A 15807-nucleotide genomic window follows, 5' to 3' on the forward strand; every position below is an offset into this window, starting at 1 on the left:
TTAGCGCGATAATTATCGTTCTAAACTTTATAAATTGATGCTATTTAGCTCGGGCTTTCTGGCGACCAATAAAAAAAATATTTGGGGTGATATATCCGATATTAAACGCGATAATTATCATTCTAAACTTTATTAATTTGATGCTATTTAGCTCGGGCTTTCTGGCCTACTAAGAAAAAAAAATGGGGTATATATCCGATATTAAACGCGATAATTATCGATCTAAATTTTATAACTTTGATGCTTTTTATCTTTGGCTTTCCGGCAGACCAAGAAAAAAAATTGGGGTAATATATCCGATATTTAGCGCGATAATTATCGTTCTAAACTTTATAGATTTGATGCTATTTAGTTCGGGCTTTCTGGCCGACCAAGAAAAAAAAATTTTGGGGTGATATGTCCGATATTTAGCGCGATAATTATCGTTCTAAACTTTATAAATTTGCCGCTTTTTAGCTCGGGCTTTCTGGCGGACCGAGAAAAGAATTTGGGGGTAATATATCCGATATTTAGCGCGATAATTATTGTTCTAAACTTTATAAATTTGCCACTATTTAGCTCGGGCTTTCTGGCGGACCGAGAAAAAATTGGGGGAGGGGTGTTATATCGGATATTTAGCGCGTCTAATTATTGTTCTATACTTTATAAATTTGCCGCTATTTAGATAGGGCTTGCTGGCTGATCGAAAAAACATGTGAGCTTGTAGGAGCAGTCTTGTAGAACCAGGAAAGTACTATTTGTTTCCCCAAGAGGTATGTTTGAAAATTCAAAGCTCAAAAGTGACTTGTCCCATAGATCTTATGCAATAGTACCACGTCTATAATTGACAACTTGAATAGACCAGAACTTGGAATAGGCTTGACGTTGTTAATTTATAAGAGGAAAGTTTTAGAATCCAAAGCTCAAATGTGACTTTTTCCCCAGACTTCCGTTAATAGTACCTCCTATATGATTGATCATTGCAACTGGCAAGAAGTTGAATGTCGGGAAGTAGAGAACAGTGGCAGTAAGTATGTTAAGCATTGAAACAATCTTGGTGAAGAAAAATTGTCAATGTTTTTTGCGCGTCTAAAACAAAGACTGTCAAATAGTTACCGCTGGTGTCCGTAACAAATAAGTAGATATGCAAAAGTGAAGACGAATATAAATAAATGTAACCATACTGCCACATTTCAAATGACCAAGGTGTGTTGAGATAATCTTATTTCCATAATCCTCCTATCTGAGGTCTACAACCATGTCATACGCACAATAAAGCGCAAAGTAGAAGTGACTGAGTGTAATCACATACGTTTGTGTCGCTTTTGAAAATCATTTCAACCGCTTCCTCGCACACGCCTTCGATATCTCTTCTCATACCCTTGTTGTTGTATCTGAAATTAACTTCACTTAGACAATTTTCATAAGTGAAATAATCTATCAGATTTACAGTGAGCCATGCTTCTTCGAGTCTCTGTTCGTTCAACAACCAGTTGCTGGAGCATCGACCAAAGTGGCTAAGTTTGTTCAGAAGCTGGCTATTTCGCTTCTCGTGAGCATTGTATATCTCTGCACAGGCTTCGAAACTCATACTGCCATTATGGTGTGTATATACAAGAAAATCCATCGCAAATATAGTTTTCGATGATATCTGCAGATATTTCTGGCCATCATAGTCCCTTGGATTGTAATAGATGCGCTTGCATGCTCGGGTTCTGTCGGACAAACTTTGACATTCGTAAAACGAGTAGTGGTATGTAGCGTGACATGGTCGACACTTTCCAATGTAGCAACACGCAACTCGAGTTCCAAAGAGTGTATACACAATCGGATATGATGCTCGTGGGTCGATTGCAATTTTATTGCCGCATGCAAGGCATTTTTCGATTAGAGGCAATAATATTATCGATTGCGCTTCGTTTCGCTGATCATCGTGTTTGTCAAAGAAAATTTGGGGTGATATATCCGATATTTAGCGCGATAATTATCGTTCTAAACTTTATAAATTTGCCGCTATTTAGCTGGGGCTTTGTGGCAGATCAAGAAAAAAATTTTGGGGTGACATGTCCGATATTTAGCGCGATAATTATCATTCTAAACTTAATAAATTTGATGCTATTTAGCTCGGGCTTTTTTGCTGATCGAGAAAAAAATTAATGGTGATATATCCGATATTTAGCGCGTCTTATTATCGTTCTAAACTTTATAAATTTGCCACTATTTAGCTCGGGCTTTCTGGCTGATTGAGAATACGTGTGAGCTTGTAGGAGCAGTCTTGTAGAACCAGGATAGTACTATTTGTTTGCCAAAGAGGTATGTTTGAAAATTCAAAGCTCAAAAGTGACTTGTCCCATAGACCTCATTAAATAGTACCTCGTCTCGTATATAATGACAATTGGAATAGGCCAGAAGTTGGAATGGGCTTGACGTGTTAATTTATCAGAGGAAAGTTTTAGAATCCAAAGCTCAAATGTGACTTTTCCCCAGACTTCCGTAATAGTACCTCCTATATGATTGACCATGGCAACTGGCAAGAAGTTGAATGTCGAGAAGTAGAGAACAGTGGCAGTAAGTATGTAAAGCATTGAAGCAATCTTGATGAAGAAAAATTGTCAATGTTTTTTGCGCGTCTAAACAAAGACTGTCAAATAGTTACCGCTGGTGTCCCGTGACAATAAACCAGATATGCAAAGTGAAGACGAATATTACACGTGTATTTTTTAAACCTGAGGGAATCTGATTAGTCGTTCTGTAAATATTCCTTATCAGCGATCTAAGCGATCTCACGTTTACACGTCATACACAAGGTATGAATTTAGTTCGGGTCAAGCGCCCTCAGCGATATCTGGGCTAGAGAACAATCGCTTGCTTGCAATGGCGGACCCACACATCATGCAGCTGCTGTCTACGCTCTTTTCGTGTTCTGTCAATCAATCGAGACGCCTTCGGCGAAGAAATTTACTAGGAGAGAATATTGTTGGCCTCGCCCCGTCTGATGTCGGTATCTATTTCATGTTAAGATCAGACTTTTATACGGAAAATTGAGACAGTCAAAGTTCCGGCCAATGCGACACTAGTAACACTGGATGTAATTTCCATGTACAAGAATACACCACATAATGAGGCATTTGAATAAGTCGGCAGAGCATTAAATCAGGAAAGATCATCAAAAAATTACATAATCAAGTAACCACCAACGAAATACATGATAGCGCTGCTAGAAATAATCTTAAACAACACATTTGAATTCAACGATGAATTCTACCAGCAAATATGGGGATGCTCTTATACGGCAATAATCTCGATGGGGTTGTTCGCCAGAAATAGCAGATATTACATTTCACGAGACAGAAATGAGAATAATACTGAAATGCAAACAACAAATACCGACCTGGCTGAGGTTCAGGGACGATGTTTTTCTGATTTTCATCGGAACACAACACGAACTCAATGAATTCATATCAAACATCAACAAAATGTATCCTACTTTCAAATTTTCGTTTGAAAGCTCCTCTCAAGAAATCACATATTTAGACCTGACCACGGTCCGTGACCTGACTATCTAAAAGGTCGTCGATACAACAAAGAGAATATTCTCGACATCAAGACACACACAAAATCAACAGATACTTTCCAGTTCTTACAAAGAAACTCATGCCATCCGGCACCAACATTCAAAGGTCTGATCAAAGGTGAAACATTACGATACATCAGAACACGTAACAACGAAACCGATTTTACACAGAAAGTCACAGAATTTAGTGAAAAAAATTAGTGAAAAATTACAAGACCGACAATATAAAAAAATGAAATAGAACGCATTATCAGAGAGACAGATCATAAAAGCAGGAAAAGACTGCTTGAACAACAAAAAGAAAGAAATAACGCCACCAACAATACAGTAGTCTTCATAACAACGTATAGCCCGTACATCGACACGACAAAAATCAAGCAAGCCCTGACATAAAACTGGAGTGAACTTGAAAAAGACAAAACACTAAAAAAACTGTTCCAAAACCAACCAGTAATCGCATATAGAAGGAACAGAAATATAGGCGACACACTTATAAGCGCCAGACTTCACAAAAACTATAATAGCTCAAACTCAGGTTCACACGAACCCACACAAACACAACATAATCAAACAGTAGACATTCTGGCTTCCCTACCAAACGTAAATGGAACAACATATTACCAAATAAAAACAATCAACCATTCAACACGTCTCACCGATCAAAAATGAATTTTAAGCGATTGATGAAGAAAACTCTGTTTTCGAAACGTAGCGCCAAAGGATCGTAGTGTCACAGTAGTCTCTCCGCTCCAGTGCGGATTAACACAAGACACGTAGATTGCGTACGTCTCGCCATGGCTAAGCAACATTTTACATAAAACAGCCAAACATGATATACACTTATATTATACACAATATGCAAACAACGCAAATATGAACGATGTGTGGAGTTGCTTTCCCTTTACTACCAGTTGCTTTCTCTTTACTACCTACAACTCATCGTAAAATGGCATCGTTTTGACTAGCTCTGCCACGAGGACGGTTGTTGTCGGACACGCACTTGAACTGAGCTCGCAACCCTTTGGTTTTTTTGTGGCATTGTTCCGCTGTCCTCTCGAGTCCCCACTCCCTGGCCTTGGCAGCGACGTCTTCATACACTTGGCCTCACTTGCCGATCCCTCGACGTGCCGTCCATCATACGGATGACGTTTTCGTCTCTCCAGATTGAAATTAGTAGCCTGATCTCTTCCTGTGACCAATTGTTGCCGCGATCGCGAGAGCTTCTTACTTGAAAACCGTCCATTGTGGTAATGACCGAACCGAAGACAGGATATAGTTCGGCGTTTAGTTCGGTGTTCTGGTCACACGTGTAAATAGGCCATTGTTTAGTACGGAGCACCGAACCTGGACCAGCCCTCTGACACCGAATTAATTTAGTTCTTTGTTAGTTCAGTGTTGTCTGTTCACATGTCCAACTGACACAGTTTAAATTTATTCCGGTGTCAACTCCGGACTTAACTCACACGTGTAAACCCCTATACTGCCCATTTCAAATGACCAAGGTGTGTTGAGATGATCTTATTTCCAGGACGATCGCGTCCATTTGTGCAGATTAAATGGTGCAAATTAATGCTAATAACCTTATCAAACGTGTTGCCGGCCAAGCTGTCATCTCCAAGGTGCGTGCTCACAGTAAGATGTAGTAATTTCGAAAGTCGAACCTTGGGTGAAAAACGTTTTCCAAGGATATATAGGATCAGGGGCCGTGATAGGATCAAAAAAGATAATTATCGCTTTCAAAATAGCGTTGTAGATTTAGAAATTAGCTGTAGTTTAGAAAACTTTTTTCAAGAATATATCGGACTGAACGTCGTTACATCATTTCTGTTGTTATCTGGTTTTTCCCACGTGTTTAGAGTAAAACGTTTGAGCTTGTAGGAGCAGTCTTGTAGAACCAGGAAAGTACTATTTGTTTCCCCAAGAGGTATGTTTGAAAATTCAAAGCTCAAAAGTGACTTGTCCCATCGACCTCACTGAATAGTACCTCGTATATAATTGACAATTGGAATAGGCCAGAAGTTGAGGATGCAAATGCGACGTCATCCAGTGCACACGTAGGCCAGAAGTTGAATGTCACTAAGAAGGTCCAGAGAAATGTGACAGTGAGTAAGCTGACGAAAAATTGTGAATTTTATTTGCGCGTCAAAAACAAAGACTGTCAAATAGCCGCCGCTAGCAAGATACGCGGAGTGAAGACGAATGTAAAAAAATGTAACCATACTGCTACATTTCAAATGGCCAAGGTTAGTTGAGATAATCTTAGTTCCACGACGATCGCGTCCCTTTGTGCGGATTATGTTAATGTTAATAGCCTTATCAAACGTGTTGCCGTCCAGGCTGCCACCTCCCAGCCGCGTGCTCACAGTAAAAGATCAAGTCTGGCATTTAATTATCGTTTTAAACTTCATAAATTTGCCGCTCTTCAGCTCGGGCTTTCTAGTGGACCTAGAAAAATGTTCTGGGATGATATATCCGATCTAATCGTTTTAAACTTTATAAATTTGCCGCTATTTAGCTTTGGTTTTCTGGCTGACCTAGAAAAAAAATTTGGGTGATATGTCCGATATTTAGCGCGTCTACTTATCGTTCTGAACTTGATGAATAGCATCAAATTTATATAATTTAGAGCGATAATTATAGCGCTAAATATCCGATATATCACCCCAAATGTCTTTCTTGATGTGCCAGAAAGCCTGAGCTAAATAGCATCAAATTTATAAAGTTTAGAACGATAATTATCGCGCTAAATATCGGATATATCACCCCAAATTTTTTTCTTGGTCTGCCAGAAAGCCCGAGCTAAATAGCATCAAATTTATAAGGTTTAGAACGATAATTATCGCGCTAAATATCGGATATATCACCCCAAAATTTTTTTCTTGGTCTGCCAGAAAGCCCGAGCTAAATAGCATCAAATTTATAAAGTTTAGAACGATAATTATCGCGCTAAATATCGGATATATCACCCCAAAATATTTTCTTTGTCTGCCAGAAAGCAGGTATTACTCTATATATGGGCTAATTTAGAAAGTTTAGAACGATACTTAGATCGGCTAAATATCGGATATATCACCGAGTAAAAGTGTGGCTAGGGAGGTCCGATTTAAACTTCAGCTGAATGTGTGCTAATGTAGAAAGTTTAGAATGATTTTAGCTCAGCTAATTTAGAAAATTTAGATGTAGATGTAGACAAATCTAAATTAGCTTTCTAAACTTCAAGCTAAACTTTCTAAAAAATGATAAAACACAATTCCGCACCATAATGCCCAGGGGTCAGATAATAGATGCAGCATGCTGATAAAACGTTTACGCCAAATAGTAAAGTGCAAGACCAAAACACCAAAGTTTGGTAGAATAAACCTTTATTAGCAATACAACAAAACACCTACCCACCCCTGGGGACGGACACGTAGGCTATCCCCTATGATGTAGTCTTGGGAGTTAATTAGCTGGGCTTTTTGCTATGAATTGACGATTTGCATAAAAAGCTTGACGAAGTAAGACCAGTTTGAGTCGACGTGCGCTGATTCTGCGACAGAATGTTACTTCGAAATCAGTACTTACGTTTTGAATTTTCAAGTCTTTCGCTTTCAATGTTATAATGATCCGTACATCAAAGCCAACGCCACTTCCGGGAATATATTGCCACGTTCATTATACACATTACAAAGGAATTTTATCTCCCGAGATAGACACAGTGAATTGACGGATGGAAAACTTTACATTTGCACAGCCAGTATAGAAATAAATGCTACCGTACCATGGTGCTTTTCTAACACCACGTCATGGAAACCTGTACTTAGACATAGTACTGTAGATTTCCAATAATTCTCGGGGATTCCTCAGTGAAGTCTTACATGTCTCCCATGTCGGACAACTTCATAGTCTAGTTGTATAAATTTTGAAAAAGTACTTTTCAGCACATCAATCTTCTCCATTCCCACTTTATAAATGATTTGGAAAATTATGCATGATTGAGAGAGGAGTTAGCATTTTTGTATAATTATATATATATAACCCCACCAACTTTTCTCTGTTTGACGTCATCGTATGCACACAACGGTGACGTCAAACAGAGAAAATTTCCATGGAAATATACCTGTAAAAATAAGGATATTTCATGTGCCAACAAACAGCGTTATGGACCTTTTATTACATTAATGGTTGATCAGTATTACATTAAATTTTACAGTTGTTTTTTATTCTGTTATCACATTTATAGTACTATGTTTTTGCAATGATGGTTGGCGTTTCTATTTCACTGGTGACACACTTTTGCGACAATATGTCTTTTTCAGGGATGCGACCATATTGCAACTGTGGTTGGTATGCTACCTTTGTGGAGATTCAATACATTTTATGGGTTACAGGGTGTGCAGACCGGAGGAGCAACAGACTGTGCAATGCCAGGCTATATTCAATTGTCGTTAATTCCGAATGACTTAATACCTCCATTGGTTGGTATCATTACATTTATTCATAGATCCTCGAGAAAAAACTCGGAGGTCTATGATTTATTCCGTTGATTTTATCATTTGTTGTATAAAGCTTATTTCCCTTTGCTTCTCCCCTATCTTCGAAACGTCCATGGCTCCTGAATTACGATGAGGGGCGCTGGAGGACCGGGGGGAGTTTGACGGAGGTAAATTATCTCGTACAAAAGCGTTTTATACTTCCAGCAGCTGTTGCCAACAACATGAATAATTTCAACGACACAGTCTCACTTTCACGTCAATTTGCACACACATCGGATACGTACTTTCTTAACGCCGAGTGAATGCGCAAAGTCTCCACGGGGACTTTGAGATCGATTCACAAGAGTGTATGAAGAGATGGAGTCAGCCTTCAAAAAGCATGTGCTGTTTTTCTTAGCCTGTCTCATCATCGCTTCAAGCATTATTCTCTTCAGCAATGGCTGCACGAGCCCGTACCGTGTCGCCACGAACAGCTATGCATGGAGTCGCTTGTTTGCATCATCGGGAAAATACCACGGCATTAAGGTGCGGAATTGTGTTTTATCGTTTTTAGCTAGTTTAGCTGGAAGTTTAGAAAGCTAAATTAGCATTGTCTAAATCTAAATCTAAACTTAGAAGTTTAGCCAGAAACGATAATTATCGCTTTCTAAATAGCGTTCTAAATTTAGAAATTAGCTGAAGTTTAGAAAGTCGGGCTTGCAGTGGAAAAAGTTTTGGGATATAGGTTGAAATTTTTTCCAAGGTATATCGGATAAAACGATAATTATCACTTTCTAAATAGCGTTCTAAGTTTAGAAATTAGCTGAAGTTTAGAAAGTCGGGCCTTGGGTGAAAAAATTTGTTCGAGGATATATCGGATAAAAACGATAATTATCACTTTCTAAATAGCGTTCTAAGTTTAGAAATTAGCTGAAGTTTAGAAAGTCGGGCCTTGGGTGAAAAAATGTGTTCGAGGATATATCGGATAAAAACGATAATTATCACTTTCTAAATAGCGTTCTAAGTTTAGAAATTAGCTGAAGTTTAGAAAGTCGGGCCTTGGGTGAAAAAAATTTGTTCGAGGATATGTCGGATAGAATCAGGAAAATACTGTATCAGTTTTGCCAAGCGGCAAATTCAAAGCTCAAATGTGATTTTTTTCCATAAAGCCGCGAGAAAAGCACCCCTTATTGAATTGACCATTGCAACGGGCAAGAATTGAATGTCATGAAGTAGAGAAATGTGGCTCCGAGTGAGTGAGCGATGACGAAAAATTGTGAATGTTTATTCTTTGACCGTCAAAAACAAAGACTGTCAAATAGCCACCGCTAGTGTTAATGACAAATAAACCAGATGTGTGACGTGAAGACGAATGTAAATAACCATACTGCCACAATTCGCATGACCAAGGTGTGTTCAGACACAGACAAGAAGAGGTCAGATAGTTCCACGACAATCGTGTCCATTGTGGTGCAAATTAATGCTAATAGCCTTATCAAGCCTCATTAGCATTAACTTGAAGCACAAGAAAACTCCTACATACTCACACTTTTTACTTTAATAAAAACACTTGGGAATATACAGATTACAACAGAAACGTTGTATCAGCCTTTTTTCCGACATATTCTTGGAAAAGTTTGCGGGACTTCATCTCACGCACTTCACATTTCACGGTGAACACACAGCCTGGAGATGGCAGCCTGGCCGGCAACACTTTTGATAGGGCCAATGCATTAATTTGGAGGTACTATCTCGTCGGTCTATTGGACAAGTCACATTTCAGCATTGGCTTTTAGAACTTGCTTCTGGGGAAAACTGATAGTATTTTCCAGGTTCTACAAGACTGCTCCTACAAGCTCACACTTTTCCCCTTGAAACACTAGGGAATATACAGATGACAACAGAAATGGTGTACCAACGTTTTTATCCGATATATCCTTGGAAATTTTTGAATGATCCAATCTTTTACTGTGAGTACGCAGCTGGGAGATGGCGGCCTGGCCGGCAACACAATTGATAAGACCATTAGCATAAATTTGCATTAATCAGCACAAATGGACGCGATCGTTGTGGACAAAGATAATCTCAACACACCTTGGTCATTTAAGTTTGGCAATATGGTCACTTTTATTTACATTCGTCTTCACGTCACACAGCTGGTTTATTTGCAATATACACTAGCCGGGAGGTTGCTTGACAGACCTTGAAAAACAAACATTTACAATTTTTCTTCACAAATTTTGTTTTAAGCTGACTCACTGTCATATTTCTCTACTTCGTAACATTATACTTCTTGCCTAATGCAATGAGCAGAAGGTATAGTATCTCGGGCATCACATTTGAGATTTCGATTGTAAAACTTACTTCAGGGGAAAACTGATAGTATTTTCCTGGTTCTACAATAATGCTGCTACAAGCTCGCAGATTTTCATCCGATTTATTCTGGAAAAAAGTTTCACTTCAGGCCCGGATTTCTTAATGACGCCATACTTTACTGCGAGCACGCAGCTGCCAGGTGATGGCAACCACAGGGGCAACACGTTTGATAAGGCCATTAGCATTAATTTGCATCATTACTTAATCTGCTCCTGTCGTGGAACTAAGATAATCCCAACACACCTTGTCATTTGAACTGTGGCAGTCTGGTTACTTTTACGGTATTTACATTTGTCTTCAAGACACACAACTGGTTTCAACCTAAGACCTAAGACCCGACTTTCTAAACTTCAGCTAATTTCTAAACTTTGAGCGCTATTTAGAAAGTGATAATTATCGTTTTTATCCGATATATCCTTGGAAAAAATTTTCAACCTAAGCCCGACTTTCTAAACTTCAGCTAATTTCTAAACTTAGAACGCTATTTAGAAAGTGATAATTATCGTTTTTATCCGATATATCCTTGGAAAAAAAATTTCAACCTAAGGCCCGACTTTCTAAACTTCAGCTAATTTCTAAACTTAGAACGCTATTTAGAAAGTGATAATTATCGTTTTTATCCTATATATCCTTGGAAAAAAATTTCCAACCTAAGGCCCGACTTTCTAACTTCAGCTAATTTCTAAACTTAGAACGCTATTTAGAAAGTGATAATTATCGTTTTATCCGATATATCCTTGGAAAAATTTTTTTAACCTGAGGCCCGACTTTCTAAACTTTCTAAACTACATCTAATTTCTAAACTTTGAGCGCTATTTAGAAAGTGATAATTATCGTTTTTATCCCATTTATCCTTGGAAAAAAATTTTCAACCTAAGGCCCGACTTTCTAAACTTCAGCTAATTTCTAAACTTAGAACGCTATTTAGAAAGTGATAATTATCGTTTTTATCCGATATATCCTTGGAAAAAATTTTTAACCTGAGGCCCGACTTTCTAAACTTTATAAACTACAGCTAATTTCTAAACTTTGAGCGCTATTTAGAAAGTGATAATTATCGTTTTTATCCGATATATCCTTGGGAAACTTTTTCCACTCCAAGCCCGACTTTCTAAACTACAGCTAATTTCTAAACTTAGAACGCTATTTAGAAAGTGATAATTATCGTTTTTATCCGATATATCCTGGGAAAAAAATTTCAACCTAAGGCCCGACTTTCTAAACTTCAGCTAATTTCTAAACTTAGAACGCTATTTAGAAAGTGATAATTATCGTTTTTATCCGATATATCCTTGGAAAAAATTTTTTAACCTGGGGCCCGACTTTCTAAACTTTCTAAACTACAGCTAATTTCTAAACTTTGAGCGCTATTTAGAAAGTGATAATTATCGTTTTTATCCGATATATCCTTGGGAAACTTTTTCCACTCCAAGCCCGACTTTCTAAACTACAGCTAATTTCTAAACTTAGAACGCTATTTAGAAAGTGATAATTATCGTTTTTATCCGATATATCCTTGGGAAACTTTTTCCACTCCAAGCCCGACTTTCTAAACTACAGCTATTTCTAAACTTAGAACGCTATTTAGAAAGTGATAATTATCGTTTTTATCCGATATATCCTTGGAAAATTTTTTTCAACCTAGGGCCAGACTTTCTAAACTTTCTAAACTACAGCTATTTTCTAAACTTAGAACGCTATTTAGAAAGTGATAATTATCGTTTTTATCCGATATATCCTTGGAAAAACTTTTCAACCTAAGACCCGACTTTCTAAACTTCAGCTATTTTCTAAACTTAGAACGCTATTTAGAAAGTGATAATTATCGTTTTTATCCTATATATCCTTGGAAAAAAAATTTCAACCTAAGGCCCGACTTTCTAAACTTTATAAACTACAGCTAATTTCTAAACTTGAGCGTATTTAGAAAGTGATAATTATCGTTTTTATCCGATATATCCTTGGAAAAAAATTTCCAACCTAAGGCCCGACTTTCTAAACTTCAGATAATTTCTAAACTTAGAACGCTATTTAGAAAGTGATAATTATCGTTTTTATCCGATATATCCTTGGAAAAAAATTTCAACCTAAGGCCCGACTTTCTAAACTTTCTAAACTACAGCTAATTTCTAAACTTTGAGCGCTATTTAGAAAGTGATAATTATCGTTTTTATCTGATATATCCTTGGGAAACTTTTTCCACTCCAAGCCCGACTTTCTAAACTACAGCTAATTTCTAAACTTAGAACGCTATTTAGAAAGTGATAATTATCGTTTTTATCCGATATATCCTGGAAAAAAATTTCAACCTAAGGCCCGACTTTCTAAACTTCAGCTAATTTCTAAACTTAGAACGCTATTTAGAAAGTGATAATTATCGTTTTTATCCGATATATCCTTGGAAAAAATTTTTTAACCTGGGGCCCGACTTTCTAAACTTTCTAAACTACAGCTAATTTCTAAACTTTGAGCGCTATTTAGAAAGTGATAATTATCGTTTTATCCGATATATCCTTGGGAAACTTTTTCCACTCCAAGCCCGACTTTCTAAACTACAGCTATTTTCTAAACTTAGAACGCTATTTAGAAAGTGATAATTATCGTTTTTATCCGATATATCCTTGGAAAATTTTTTAACCTGAGGCCCGACTTTCTAAACTTTATAAACTACAGCTAATTTCTAAACTTTGAGCGCTATTTAGAAAGTGATAATTATCGTTTTTATCCGATATATCCTTGGAAAAAATTTTCAACCTAAGGCCCGACTTTCTAAACTTCAGCTAATTTCTAAACTTAGAACGCTATTTAGAAAGTGATATAAATTATCGTTTTTATCCGATATATCCTGGAAAAAAATTTCAACCTAAGGCCCGACTTTCTAAACTTCAGCTAATTTCTAAACTTAGAACGCTATTTAGAAAGTGATAATTATCGTTTTTATCCGATATATCCTTGGAAAAAAATTTCAAACCTAAGGCCCGACTTTCTAAACTTCAGCTAATTTCTAAACTTAGAACGCTATTTAGAAAGTGATAATTATCGTTTTTATCCGATATATCCTTGGAAAAAAATTTCAACCTAAGGCCCGACTTTCTAAACTTCAGCTAATTTCTAAACTTAGAACGCTATTTAGAAAGTGATAATTATCGTTTTTATCCGATATATCCTTGGAAAAAAATTTTTAACCTGAGGCCCGACTTTCTAAACTTTCTAAACTACAGTTAATTTCTAAACTTTGAGCGCTATTTAGAAAGTGATAATTATCGTTTTATCCGATATATCCTTGGGAAACTTTTTCCACTCCAAGCCCGACTTTCTAAACTACAGCTAATTTCTAAACTTAGAACGCTATTTAGAAAGTGATAATTATCGTTTTTATCCGATATATCCTTGGGAAACTTTTTCCACTCCAAGCCCGACTTTCTAAACTACAGCTATTTTCTAAACTTAGAACGCTATTTAGAAAGTGATAATTATCGTTTTTATCCGATATATCCTTGGAAAATTTTTTTCAACCTAGGGCCAGACTTTCTAAACTTTCTAAACTACAGCTATTTTCTAAACTTAGAACGCTATTTAGAAAGTGATAATTATCGTTTTTATCCGATATATCCTTGGAAAAACTTTTCAACCTAAGACCCGACTTTCTAAACTTCAGCTATTTTCTAAACTTAGAACGCTATTTAGAAAGTGATAATTATCGTTTTTATCCGATATATCCTTGGAAAAAAAATTTCAACCTAAGGCCCGACTTTCTAAACTTTATAAACTACAGCTAATTTCTAAACTTTGAGCGCTATTTAGAAAGTGATAATTATCGTTTTTATCCGATATATCCTTGGAAAAAAATTTCCAACCTAAGGCCCGACTTTCTAAACTTCAGCTAATTTCTAAACTTAGAACGCTATTTAGAAAGTGATAATTATCGTTTTTACCCGATATATCCTTGGAAAAAAAATTCAACCTAAGGCCCGACTTTCTAAACTTTCTAAACTACAGCTATTTCTAAACTTTGAGCGCTATTTAGAAAGTGATAATTATCGTTTTTATCTGATATATCCTTGGGAAACTTTTTCCACTCCAAGCCCGACTTTCTAAACTACAGCTAATTTCTAAACTTAGAACGCTATTTAGAAAGTGATAATTATCGTTTTTATCCGATATATCCTGGAAAAAAATTTCAACCTAAGGCCCGACTTTCTAAACTTCAGCTAATTTCTAAACTTAGAACGCTATTTAGAAAGTGATAATTATCGTTTTTATCCGATATATCCTTGGAAAAAATTTTTTAACCTGGGGCCCGACTTTCTAAACTTTCTAAACTACAGCTAATTTCTAAACTTTGAGCGCTATTTAGAAAGTGATAATTATCGTTTTTATCCGATATATCCTTGGGAAACTTTTTCCACTCCAAGCCCGACTTTCTAAACTACAGCTAATTTCTAAACTTAGAACGCTATTTAGAAAGTGATAATTATCGTTTTTATCCGATATATCCTTGGGAAACTTTTTCCACTCCAAGCCCGACTTTCTAACTTCTAAACTTCAGCTATTTTCTAAACTTAGAACGCTATTTAGAAAGTGATAATTATCGTTTTTATCCGATATATCCTTGGAAAAATTTTTTTAACCTGAGGCCCGACTTTCTAAACTTTATAAACTACAGCTAATTTCTAAACTTTGAGCGCTATTTAGAAAGTGACAATTATCGTTTTATCCGATATATCCTTGGAAAAATTTCAACCTAAGGCCCGACTTTCTAAACTTCAGCTAATTTCTAAACTTAGAACGCTATTTAGAAAGTGATAATTATCGTTTTTATCCGATATATCCTGGAAAAAAATTTCAACCTAAGGCCCGACTTTCTAAACTTCAGCTAATTTCTAAACTTGGAAAGCTATTTAGAAAGTGATAATTATCGTTTTTATCCGATATATCCTTGGAAAAAATTTCAAACCTAAGGCCCGACTTTCTAAACTTCAGCTAATTTCTAAACTTAGAACGCTATTTAGAAAGTGATAATTATCGTTTTTATCCGATATATCCTTGGAAAAATTTTTTTAACCTGGGGCCCGACTTTCTAAACTTTCTAAACTACAGCTAATTTCTAAACTTTGAGCGCTATTTAGAAAGTGATAATTATCGTTTTTATCCGATATATCCTTGGAAAAAATTTTCAACCTAAGGCCCGACTTTCTAAACTTCAGCTAATTTCTAAACTTAGAACGCTATTTAGAAAGTGATAATTATCGTTTTTATCCGATATATCCTTGGAAAAAAAATTTCAACCTAAGGCCCGACTTTCTAAACTTCAGCTAATTTCTAAACTTAGAACGCTATTTAGAAAGTGATAATTATCGTTTTTATCCGATATATCCTTGGAAATTTTTTTTTAACCTGGGGCCCGACTTTCTAAACTTTCTA

Source organism: Ptychodera flava, chromosome 3 (assembly GCF_041260155.1).
Source record: "Ptychodera flava strain L36383 chromosome 3, AS_Pfla_20210202, whole genome shotgun sequence".
In the NCBI taxonomy this organism is placed as follows: Eukaryota; Metazoa; Hemichordata; class Enteropneusta; family Ptychoderidae; genus Ptychodera; species Ptychodera flava.